The sequence below is a fragment of the Myotis yumanensis genome, unplaced genomic scaffold, assembly GCF_028538775.1.
Source record: "Myotis yumanensis isolate MYYU_CA2020_CCGP unplaced genomic scaffold, mMyoYum1.0.hap1 SCAF_1, whole genome shotgun sequence".
NCBI classification, from domain to species: domain Eukaryota; kingdom Metazoa; phylum Chordata; class Mammalia; order Chiroptera; family Vespertilionidae; genus Myotis; species Myotis yumanensis.
In genome coordinates this window covers 195736724-195748148 of record NW_027223752.1, presented here as the reverse complement: position 1 = coordinate 195748148, position 11425 = coordinate 195736724, and the positions used below count along the sequence as shown (strand labels likewise).

At 42.2% G+C, this 11425-nt stretch overlaps 1 pseudogene; it reads right to left on the bottom strand.

Annotated features, from left to right (window-relative positions):
- Positions 1–2993: 2993 nt before the first annotated feature.
- On the bottom strand, positions 2994–9145 carry LOC138993899 (keratin, type I cytoskeletal 18 pseudogene; annotated as a pseudogene).
- Positions 9146–11425: the final 2280 nt, after the last annotated feature.

The following is an 11425-nucleotide window of genomic DNA, read 5'->3' as shown; positions in this document are numbered from 1 at the left end:
ATGTACAGGTTTGTTTGTTTTTATTTTCTGTAATATACTTAATTGTTCTGTGGCACATGGAGATCTATTTGTCATTTAGCATCGGTAGTCATTTATTTTTGCAAAATGTTTTATAGATATGAACTTTAAAAAAAGATAAATATAATAAGATATGTGTGGAGGTTGCACATAAAGTTGGTTAATGAAAAATGGTCCAGGATTTCTCAGAGTTTATACTTTTAATTTCTGTTTCTATCTTTTTCTACCTAACTACACTCTATGTTAGGTAGACAAAGATAAAGACCAATAAAAGATATATGTACCCAACTTCTCATTATCTGTGCTAATGAACAAGCTACTTGCTGTAACTATTTTGCTGTGTTTGTTTTATACTTTTTCTGAGTTAAAGAAGATCAATGTTTTGGCTGAGAGTTTGGTTATAGGATATATAGGAGAAAAAAGTAAACAAGAAAAAAATGAGCATTGTAGCAGATGGTTTTATTATCTATTCTGCTTAATGATGCCTAAGAATTTGAGAGCAAGATTTGCCATGGATAATGCTCCTCTTATTTTCCCCCACTGTACTTCCTTAGTTGCTTCCAACAAAAATAGACAATTAGGAGTTTTATGTACATTAACAGACAAAAGAATTACTTTCCTGCAAATATACCTAATGACTAAACATATATTATTTAAAAAAATCAGCACAAATGTATTTATGTGAATCATGTGTGGGTCTCAGGAAAATGCATGTTCAGATAAAATGTCTTATTTTCATCCCATTATCTGGAAAACCTTGATAAAAAATGAGATTCTAGAAGCTATAAGAAAAAAAAGATGTATTTTGTGTAGAAAAGATGACATGAGAAAAGATTTGGATATAGGAATGCTATGGTCCCATGAAAGGGTTCTGGAAGTTATTCAACACATTGTGGGCCCTTAAAATGCATCAAGCCATCTTTGAATGTACAATTAGTATACATTTATTCACTTATTCTTTATTTAATTACCAGACATTACCTGAATGCCCACTAGGGGCCAGGAATTTTTGTTTGTTTTGCATTTTAAAATGCAAAGGTGAGTAAATAATAAGACCCTATCATCATGTTGCTCACCACCTACTTAGCAAAAGAGAAATATATTAATCAGTTAGTGTAATTGGATGCTTAGAAATCTATACAAGATATAGAGGAAGTGATAGAGTTGGCCCCAGGAGGGAATGATCAATTCAAGTTGGGCAGAGTTTGTGTGAGGGGAGCATGGAGTAGTGGAATCTAGGAAAGGCTTAAGGAATATATTTTGCATGTCAAGTATGAGTTGGAGTGATGCTTAAAACGTTCATTGGTGCAACAAAATAAAATTAGCTACATGGACATCATCAAAATTGAAAACGTGTACTTCCAAGGACTCTGTCAAGAAAGTAAAAAGACAACCCACAGAATGGGAGAAAATTTTTGGCAAATCATATATATGATAAGGGACCTGTGTCTAGAATACATAAAAAACTCCTACAACTCAATAATCATAATAAAAAATAACCCAACTTAGGAAATGTGCAAACCATCTGAATAGACATTTCTTCAAAGAAAATATATAAATGGCTTATAAGCTAAAAAATGCATATCATTTAGAATGAGGAAAATAAAAAACAAAACCACACTCAGATAATATTTTATACTTACTAAAATGCCTACAATCAGAAAGACAGAGAATAACAAGTGTTGGTAAGGAGTGGATAAATTGGCATCATAGTCACAAGTTCTACTCAAACTAAAGCGGAAATATTGGCATTTCACAAGTTCTATTCACACTATGTTTCTGCAGCATCTCTCCAAGGTTGTAACAAAATGGTGATTTCTGGACCTGCAGTACAGGGCCTGTATACCGGGGTGGGAATCTGAGAACCATCTTGGACTTTGCCCACCACACACAGTTTTACTCTGCTCAATTTTCTTTTTATCCATTTGTTCTACTTCCTGGGAGGTTTCATCAACTTTATAATTCCAAATCATGGGTTAAGTGTTTTAAAAATTTTGGCAATCATATTTAATTTCAATGAGTACTTTCATCTTTTATGAATGTTTAAAAATTTTTATTATCTAAGATAGCTTGTATGTAATAACCGCTCATCTCTCTGAGTTTAACTTGTAGTTACATTTTTAAAATTCTGTACCCTGCATTGACTATTTTCTCAGAATTTGTTTTGTTTTGTTTTTCTCCTGTTTATGTTTTAGCCTCTGACTTTCATGTTGGAGCTGGTCCTTAAATGTGGTGATTCTTGACTGTCCACTCATAATTAAAAGTGAGTTACAAAGAAGATGATTGGAAGCTCTGCAGGCTTGTATTTTGGTTGTTTTACTGTGCAGTGATTGGACAGGGACTGAGATGATTACCTCTGATAGTTTGTCCAGAGAAGAATTCTCCAACCTCTTGCAGGGACAACTAACTGTCAGTATTCTGGGAGCTGAATGGAGGGAGGGGTTCTGGGTTTCATAATTCATTGTGCATATTTTCATCTGATCCTCTTGTTTTCAGTATGGACCCTCATCCCTGCCTATAGCTGAGGCACAGCTGTTTCAATGTCAGGTGAGTAAAGCTTTCTTTAGCCAAGGAGTTCCTGCTTATATAGGTTCAGGAAGGGTATCTTGAGATCTAACTTTCTAATAAAGACTTTCAACTAATGTTCCTGTTTCAGCCACACTGAGAGACAAATACAAGATTAGTGGGGCATAAAGCTTATAATTTAGGGCTTCCCCTTAAAGAAAAATAATACAAAATAAATTATTGGACTTTGGCAGAGCCTGTGTAAGTGATTAAATTTGATTGATGTCACTTCTCCCTTTTACTTTCCTATGTACTAGTGCCTTCAGTTTTGCAGTGCTCTGGGTGGAGAATGGAATGCTTTCTGTGCAGCTGCTTTCATGTCTGCTCAGCTAAATCAGTTGCACTTGTCCATCCACTTTTTACCTTTATTTATTTTGTTAACATTTCTTTATCTCCTATTATTATTTTTTTCAATGATCTCTGAACTTTTTATTGGCCTCTTGCTTAACAAGGGGTGCCCCACTTCTGCTGCCTCTGTGTCTCAGAACTTTGGTGTCGCTGACCTCAGCTTGCCACCCACAATCCTGTGAGGGTGGTCTTTTGTGTAGGTTGCATGGAGTTGCTGTTGTCTAGGCCCAGGGCATCATTAAGAGAAAAGTCCTCCCTTTTCCCAGCAGGCAGAGGTAGGCGGCAATCTCTGCCTCCAGCTGGACCTAGATGTTCAGCAGACCCTCTGCCTGGGTCTGGGCCAGCTAACTCCGGGTGCAGCAGGATCCCATTGAATTGTTCCATCTGCATGGCATAGCATGTCTCCACTTCCCTCAGGCTGTTCTCCAAACTTGCCTTCAGATTTTTCAGAGTCTAGGTCAATCTCCAAGGACTGGATCAGATATCGCAACTCTGTATCATGTTAGCGGTCTGCGAGGTGACCACTGTGGTGCTCTCCCCAGTCTGTTGGGACCAATACTTGTCTAGCTTTTCTCAGTTCTTCCAAGCCAGCTTGTCATATTGGACCTGGATGTGCGCCATGATCTTGCTCAGGTCCTGAGATTTGGGGCATTCAACTCCATGGTCACCCAGAGTTGGCAGTCTGGTTTGGTAGACCATTTACTTCTTCCTCATGGTTCTTCTACATGAAGGGTAGCTCCTCCAGGATAGCCTCTATCCCTGTCTCCAGCGGCAGCTGAGTGACATTGGTGTCATCAGTGACCTTTCAGAGCCTACTGATATCACTCTCCACAGACTGGCACATAGCCAGCTATGTCTCATACTTGACTCTGAAGACATCAGCAGCAATGTGGGCATTGTCAAACTGCAGAATGATGCAAGCACTGTCCCCAGAACTTGCAAACACCTTAGCCCTTAGTTCCTCAATGGTCTTGAAATAACGCCCCAGTCTCTGACCGGGGTCCCTTTTTTTCCACGTGTTCCCGGGATTTGCTCTTCAGCTTCTGATTATCAGCCTCTAGGCTTCTCATCCTCTCCAGATAGGAGGCCAGGCCGTCATTCAGGCATTGCATAATCTCCTTCTCACTCTGGATGCCCCCTATCCCCGCCAGACCCCCCTGCCATTCCCACAGCCAGGCCCAGGATCTCCAGCTGCCCTGCACTCTGGTGGGCTGAGACGTGGAAATCTGGGAGCCCAATCCCCTGCATAGACACTGTCTGTGCTGCTGGCTGGCTGGGCCTGGTCGCCAGGCATGGAGCCCAGGTTCTGGTAGTTTGTGGAGAAGCTGGAGCAGGTGCTGAAGCAGGGAGGAAGGCGAGAGGCCAAGACTCAGGTTTGAGCAGTAATGAGTGCCAGGTCCGTGACTCAAGTTATATGCCCCTATTATTTTTGTCATTTTTCTTGTGAGTTTTTAAGAGGAAGCAAAGAAAAATCCATCAAATTTAACCAGAGCTTCCATAAACTATGTTTAGAGCGGGAAGAAATCATCCAGTTCAGGGATCCTTAGCCTGGATTTTAGGAGGTCTTTTCCCCAAATTATACTCAAAAGTTTGTATGGAAGTCGTGTCTATTTTCCTGGGAAGAAGATCTATAGCTCATCAGATTCTCAGAAGTTAACATCCCTGATATTCACAGTTGAGGACATTGTGATTAATAGAGACAAGGTCAGACATCTCCTTGATTCTATCTGCCTGACAATACAAAAGCCTTGGTTCCTAGTATAGAGGTCATGTAAGGGAAGAATTTTCTAAGCTAAGAGCTTTCTGACTCTGGTTGTCCTCAGCACACTCTAGGGCAGCCGTGGGCAAACTACGGCCCGTTTGAAATGAATAAAACTAAAAAAAAAAAAAAAAAAGACCGTACCCTTTTATGTAATGATGTTTACTTTGAATTTATATTAGTTCACACAAACACTCCATCCATGCTTTTGTTCCGGCCCTCCGGTCCAGTTTAAGAACCTATTGTGGCCCTCGAGTCAAAAAGTTTGCCCACCCCTGTTCTAGGGTATATAAATATGGACATGGGCAGAATCTTTGCTCTTCCCCACTTGAAGGTCTTCTCCCTCATTTAATGATAGTTTTGTCTTCCATTGTTGGGAGAAGTCATTTTCCTTGAGAGAATGATGTCCATGGTTATAAATAAAGTAGGAGGATCTCAACTTGCACCTTACATGTGTTTATCCCACATTTAGCCATTCTGGGAGATTCAGGTCTCAGGCTTCCTTAAATTTGCAAGACCTCCAGGAGTCTATCTACATAGCAGCCTGAGCAACCCACTAAAGCAGTGGTTCTCAACCTTCTGGCCCTTTAAATACAGTTCCTCATGTTGTGACCCAACCATAAAATTATTTTCGTTGCTACTTCATAATTGTAATGTTGCTACTGTTATGAATCATAATGTAAATATCTGATATGCAGGATGGTCTTAGGCGACCCCTGTGAAAGGGTCGTTCGACCGCCAAAGGGGCCGCGACCCACAGGTTGAGAACCGCTGCACTAAAGGAATAGAGGCAGCCTGAGGTTGGGTCAAGGCATTCTTCATTCCGCTCTTAAGAATTAAGACTGAAGGCATTAAAAGTTATTTCCTACTTTGGTGGAATGATGCCATTCTGTTTGTTCTTTGACAGCTTCAGGATGCTTCTATAGCCAAGGAGAGAGTCTCAGAGGACTTGGCAGTCACCGTAGGGAGCCAGGAAAGCAGGAAAATGGTGTTCATTGTTCGGTAGCTGGGAGAAATGTAATCACTGTTTGTGAGATACTTCCTAGGGAGGGGAGGAGATGTTTGGGGTCTTACAATTATGAGGCATTCCTATTGCACGCCTCTTATTTGGTTGAGGAAACATGGAACACATTTGCAATGTGTCAGGGCACCTATGGCTACAGAAGCGGCATGTGCTTTTGGGCTTTGAATTTCAGGTATGCTGCCTCATTAAACATTCTGTAGTCAGAATGATCTCCAAGCAACATCCAACCCTCAATCCTTTGATGATGAGATTTGAATTTCACCAACAGGAGATACAATGATTTACTTGTGGATCATTTTCCACAGGACAAGGCTGCCAACAAGTCATCTTATGTTACTATCTGGAGACTGACTCCCCTGTGGGAAAAGTCTTCATTTTAATCAGTAAGGAGGTATGAAGTGTGAGGACTATGGGGCTCTGCCCCGCACAACCTAGAAATGCTGATGAGTAGTTCTTCTGCATATATTGTATGCTGCCAGCAACAGCCCTCTCTGGGGTATTAATATATTGACCAGCCTGCTGCAAGGGGTAGTGACCTCCCCAGTGGGAGAAATCTGGCTAATGCCTTGGTTTCTCTGACAGCAAGTCCAGAAGGAATCTGTTGCCAGGAATCGAAGGTAGTTGTTGCCGTGACAGCGGAGTGCAGCATGCGTGTGTCTCTCCCAGTCCCCATGTGACCCTTTGCTGTGACGCTTGTGTGTTTAAACCTGCGCAAGACTCAGGAAGGTAGAGACAGCCCATGTGTGTCCCATGTGCTCTCTTCAGGAGTCTGAGCTGAGCCCTCTGGGGTCGGTGTGCTCTTTCCCTTTGCTGCACTCTCCGAAGTCAACTGATGGGACCTCTTAAGCCAGAGGGGAACTCAGGGAAGACAGCATGATTCCTGAGATGGGCAAAGTGCTGGGTAAGTAAGGGCACCTACACTTTCAACAAACCGGTTGTCTAAAATGCTTCTCAACATTGGGCACATGTACGAAGATGACTATCTTCCCTTTCCAAGCAGCCATATATGTTGCTGACAAGTCTCAACATCTCATTTGAATTATCTCAGATGTTTCTATTCCTCCTGTCTTTCTCATTCACATTACTTGTTGTTTCTTCATATAATCAAACTAGCGGCCCAGTGCACGAATTCGTGCATGGGTGGGGTCCCTCAGGGTGGCCATTGGGAATCGGGCTGAAACTCGCAGTCCAACGCCGCCTGCTCGCCTGTCTGCTGCTCCGCTCATCCCAGCTCCCCTGCACCTGCGGCGGGCTCATGCCCAATTAGTTCTGATCAGGAGAGCCCTGCATCTGGTGCCCGTCCTGAGGAGGGGGAGGTTGGGTCGTGATCGGCCTTCTAGGTGGGCTGTGGGACGCCATAGCTGGCCCAGGATCTGGATCCATCCCGCTGACGTTTGCACTGGTTGTTGGGAGCCACCTGGCGGCCACTTTTATATTATTTCTTCCTTATGGAGTGTCTAGGGAGGGGAAGCGGCTGTGGTGCCCAAGGCTGACTTCCAGGAGGCCAGAGGCGCTGTTGAGATCATGCTGGTGGTGTCGGCCTGTTGGTGCCTGGCCTGTTCTCTGGAGATTGGAACTGCAGGACTACTGAGGGAGTGAGTGGCTGCTGCCAGGCTGGTGGGCTACTGCAACGGATGGGTCAGGCAGCTAAGTGGCGCTCCTGCTGTAGGAGCACACTGACCACCAGGGGGCAGTTCCTGCATTGAGCATCTCTCCCCTTGTGGTCAGTGCACATCATAGCGACCGGTTGACCAGTTGTGCGGTCCTTGGTCGCTTAGGCTTTTTATATATATAGATGCTTAGTAAGTTGAGGATTGCTTGTGTGATGGACTTCTAAGTGTTCAGGAATGAGTGGGGGCATTCTTAGATTTGAGGTTGACTCTGTGGTCACTGTTTCTCAGCTCCTCTTTTCACCTGGATTTATACACGTAGCCGTCCTGCTGGAGGCGCTCTATCACCTCTCCTTTAATACCACCAGGTTTCAGGCTAAAATTTTACTTATTACACAAAGTTCCATTGAAAACAGCCTCCAGGATTAGGTTTCTCTTTGTTTATAATTGAAGAGATAGTCATTATGACATATTCATAAGTGGATATATTTGATCATTTGCAGATTCTTCCTCCCTCCGGTCCTTCTCCGTTCTTTCTTTCTTAATCAAAAATCCATATCTCAGAGGGATGCAAAAACACTGGGAAGAAGCATCTAATTCAACTGTGTTTTATTTCATTGTTTCCTCTGAAGCACAAATCTTTCATAATCATGCTATCTTTCACAGCAGCAAGTTATGGTGACTTGGACATAGTCTTCTCCTTCCCCTCCTGGGAGCCCCAAAACGTCTCAGTTACTCTGCACCCCACCTACCCATGACGGTTCTTGTGGAGTTCCCTTTCTCCACACAGTTGTGGAAATTCCCACACAAGATGTTTTTAATTTACCCACGCAGAGACGGGGCTAGAGTTCACTACAGGGGCTTCCAAGAGTGGTTGCCACAGCTGCCAGGCCTGGAGCTGTGCTGTTGCTACCGCAGTCTAGCTGCAGATCCCAGCCACGGGCCCGGGTGCTGCTGCGGCATCGGTGCCAGCATGCCACAGTGGTGCGGTCCTCAAGCACCTCAGCCGCTGGCACTTTTGCAAAATGAGAAAAAGAGTGCTTTTTTTGCAATAAGGGTTCTAGAACAGGCTTGGTTAGCCTGCAAGCACAGTAAGTTAGACATACTGTGCTTTCTTCCGAGTCGAACTGCATTGCTTCTGCTGCAGCCAGGACTTCCACCTGGAACTTGGTTGGAGCTCTGATCTTGCAGCTGCCTCGAGCCTGGTAAGCTGGGACTTTGCTGCCACCAATGCCTTGTCATTTGAGATCCCTGTTAATATTTTGGCCAATGTTTTTGAGGATAAAAAAACCAGAATGTTTCTTTCTTTAGTTTTGGAAATGGTGGGAAGGTCTGTACCCCAGAATTTCCAAGTTGTGTGTTAGCTGTTAATTCCTAGGCACAGGGCTCAGACAAGCTGCTGTGATGCTTTGGGTTCTGCTCTCAGCTACTAACATTCACTGCCTTCCAACCCTCAGGTCCTTTGTCTGAATTACTGCACCAGATACCTTGCTCCATTTGGTAAATTTTCTGTTGTCTCTCATATATCTCATTTTATTTGAGGTTCCCCCAACTAATCAGACATAGTTGTATAGGTATGAAACCTAGTTGAGGTCAGGATTCAGTTATTTTCCCAGGAGGACCTGCGGTCTCAAGGAATGCAGTTTATGCTAAGAGATTCTGTGTCTGTGGGAGGGATGAAGGCTGGTGGGGCTCCTCATTGCCCCTAACTTGGATGTATTTGAGGCTCAGTTCCAGCCCAAATAGACTCTGCATTTCAGCCAGTGATAGCTCAGGTCCCAAACATTTAATTTACCTGTAGCTCTCCCACCCTCCGTACATGGTCCTCTCTTCTCCCTTTCTCCTCCCAGGCCTATCTAACCATCACTTTGACATCTCCTCCCCAACAGGCCTGCTCAGAACAGCCACTAGACTGCTCCATGTTCCTTGCGTTTCTTAGTGATTGGTCCATCTCTTTCCCATGGCCTTCTTTCATTTTCCTCAGAAAGAGAGTGTAAATTACGTATAAATACATTTCATACTTCACAATACATATTACCTATTTCTCACAACTTTTCCCACCTCAGTTGTGCAGTTGAAATGATCATCTATTTCAAACATTCAGGAATCCATAGAAACTAATATAACCAGTGCCTACATTGAACAAATGTGTAAACATTTGGCCAACTTTGCTTCAGATATTTTAAAATAAATCCAACGTTACAAGGTCTAGTCGAAGTCCTCTACTTCTCCCCAGCTCATAACTCCTAAAGTTCCCCAGAAGTAACGATTCCTGAGATACATTTCATTCCTTCCCACCAATGTTTTATGCATTTTGTTTACATGTGTGTATCCATATCTATGCATAATATTATTTTATGGATTTAAAAAGAAAACGAGTGATATTAAGTACACAGCATATCCCAAGTTGATTTCTTCATCCAAACTTGTTTTTCATATTTTTTTTCATGTTGATCTGTTAGATGTAATTTATTTTAGCTGTCATAGAGATCACATTTGAGAATACACTACAATTGATATATCTATTTTCAATTGACATGTCAAATAGCTACTTTGAGCCCAGCTGGCATAGCTCAGTGGTTGAGCGTTGACCTATGAACCAGGAAGTCACAGTTCAATTCCCGGTCAGGGCATATGCCCGGGTTGTGGGTTTGATCCCCAGTGTGGGACGTGCAGGAGGCATCTGATCAATGATTTCTTCTCATCATTGATATTTCTATCTCTCTCTCCCTCTCCCTTCTTCTCTGAAATCAATAAAATATATATTTTAAAAATAGCTACTTTGAAAAAGAAACTTCCTTTTTTCCCACTCTTCCAACTTTTGTCTTATTACTTCTGAAAAATGTAATTATTACTTCCTGATTCTGATTATTGGTTCAATTCTAGAAGCCTTTTTACCTTATTGGGCTTCCTTCATTGTGGAAGGAAGTAAATTGATACATGAACTAAAAGACAAGCAGATTAAGGATGGGAAAGGGGTACAAAATTGTAACTCCGAAATGATGACTTGAAGATGCTCGAAGGGGTTACATAAGATTCATAAAGATGCTGTGGCTGATTCAGCAAGAGCACAGGGCTCTGGAGTATGACAGCACCAGCTGAATTCTAGCGCCAGTCTTTTCTAGCCTGTGGATTTAGCAATTCTCTCTAACCCTCCTAAAAACTTTCTTAATCTCAAATCATGGAGTGTTTATAGAATTGGTTTTTTAAAAAAATGTATTTTTACTGGTTTCAGAGAGGAAGGGAGACAAGGGGAGGTAGAAACATCAATGATGAGAGGGAATCATTGGCTGCCTCCTGCATGCCCCACACTGGGGATTGAGCCCAAAAACCCAGGCATGTGCCGTTGACTGGAATCAAACCCGGGACCTTTCAGTCTGCAGGTCGACACTCTATCCATTGAGCCAAACCAGCTGGGGCTATAGAATTGTTTTGAGAATTAAATGAAGTAATTCATATAAGGCTTATAGTACAGTGCCTGGCACAAGCTAAGTTTGCTGCTCATATTGGTTATGAGTAATAGTTATTACTTACTTCAATGCAGATATCTCTATATTGGTAGTGGGGTCCAAGTGAGGACCTACCTCTGCTTTTTGGCTGGAGTGCTCCTCTCTTTCTTTATTATGTGGCTTAAAGAGGGATAGAGAGGGAATTACTGTAAGCTCTTATAAACTCAAGCTCATATAGAAGATCTGCTCCCCTCTTCTGTTTCAAAGGCAAGATAGATTTTTGGATGTCTTGAGAATTCTGTATTAATTCAAGGGAATTATTCAATATCCTATCTTCTAAGGACATTATCAATATTGGAATATAAAGATTATGTTGAAATATATTCTATAAAAATAACTTCAATAATTCCACTACATTTACTATTGTTTAAGATGGTATTTTCAGATGTATGTTTTAACTTATCCAAGGTGTGCATGAACCTATTCAACTATTTGTTTAAACCCATCTCTGAATGAAAATCTTCATTAGAAATTAAACATGTATATATGCAGATAAAGGTAGGAATAGACTATCAGGTTCAGGGGAAACTTTATGGCTTGAGAGATTTCAGTGACTCAATTTTCATTCTCATAAAACCTGTCTTGTACAACT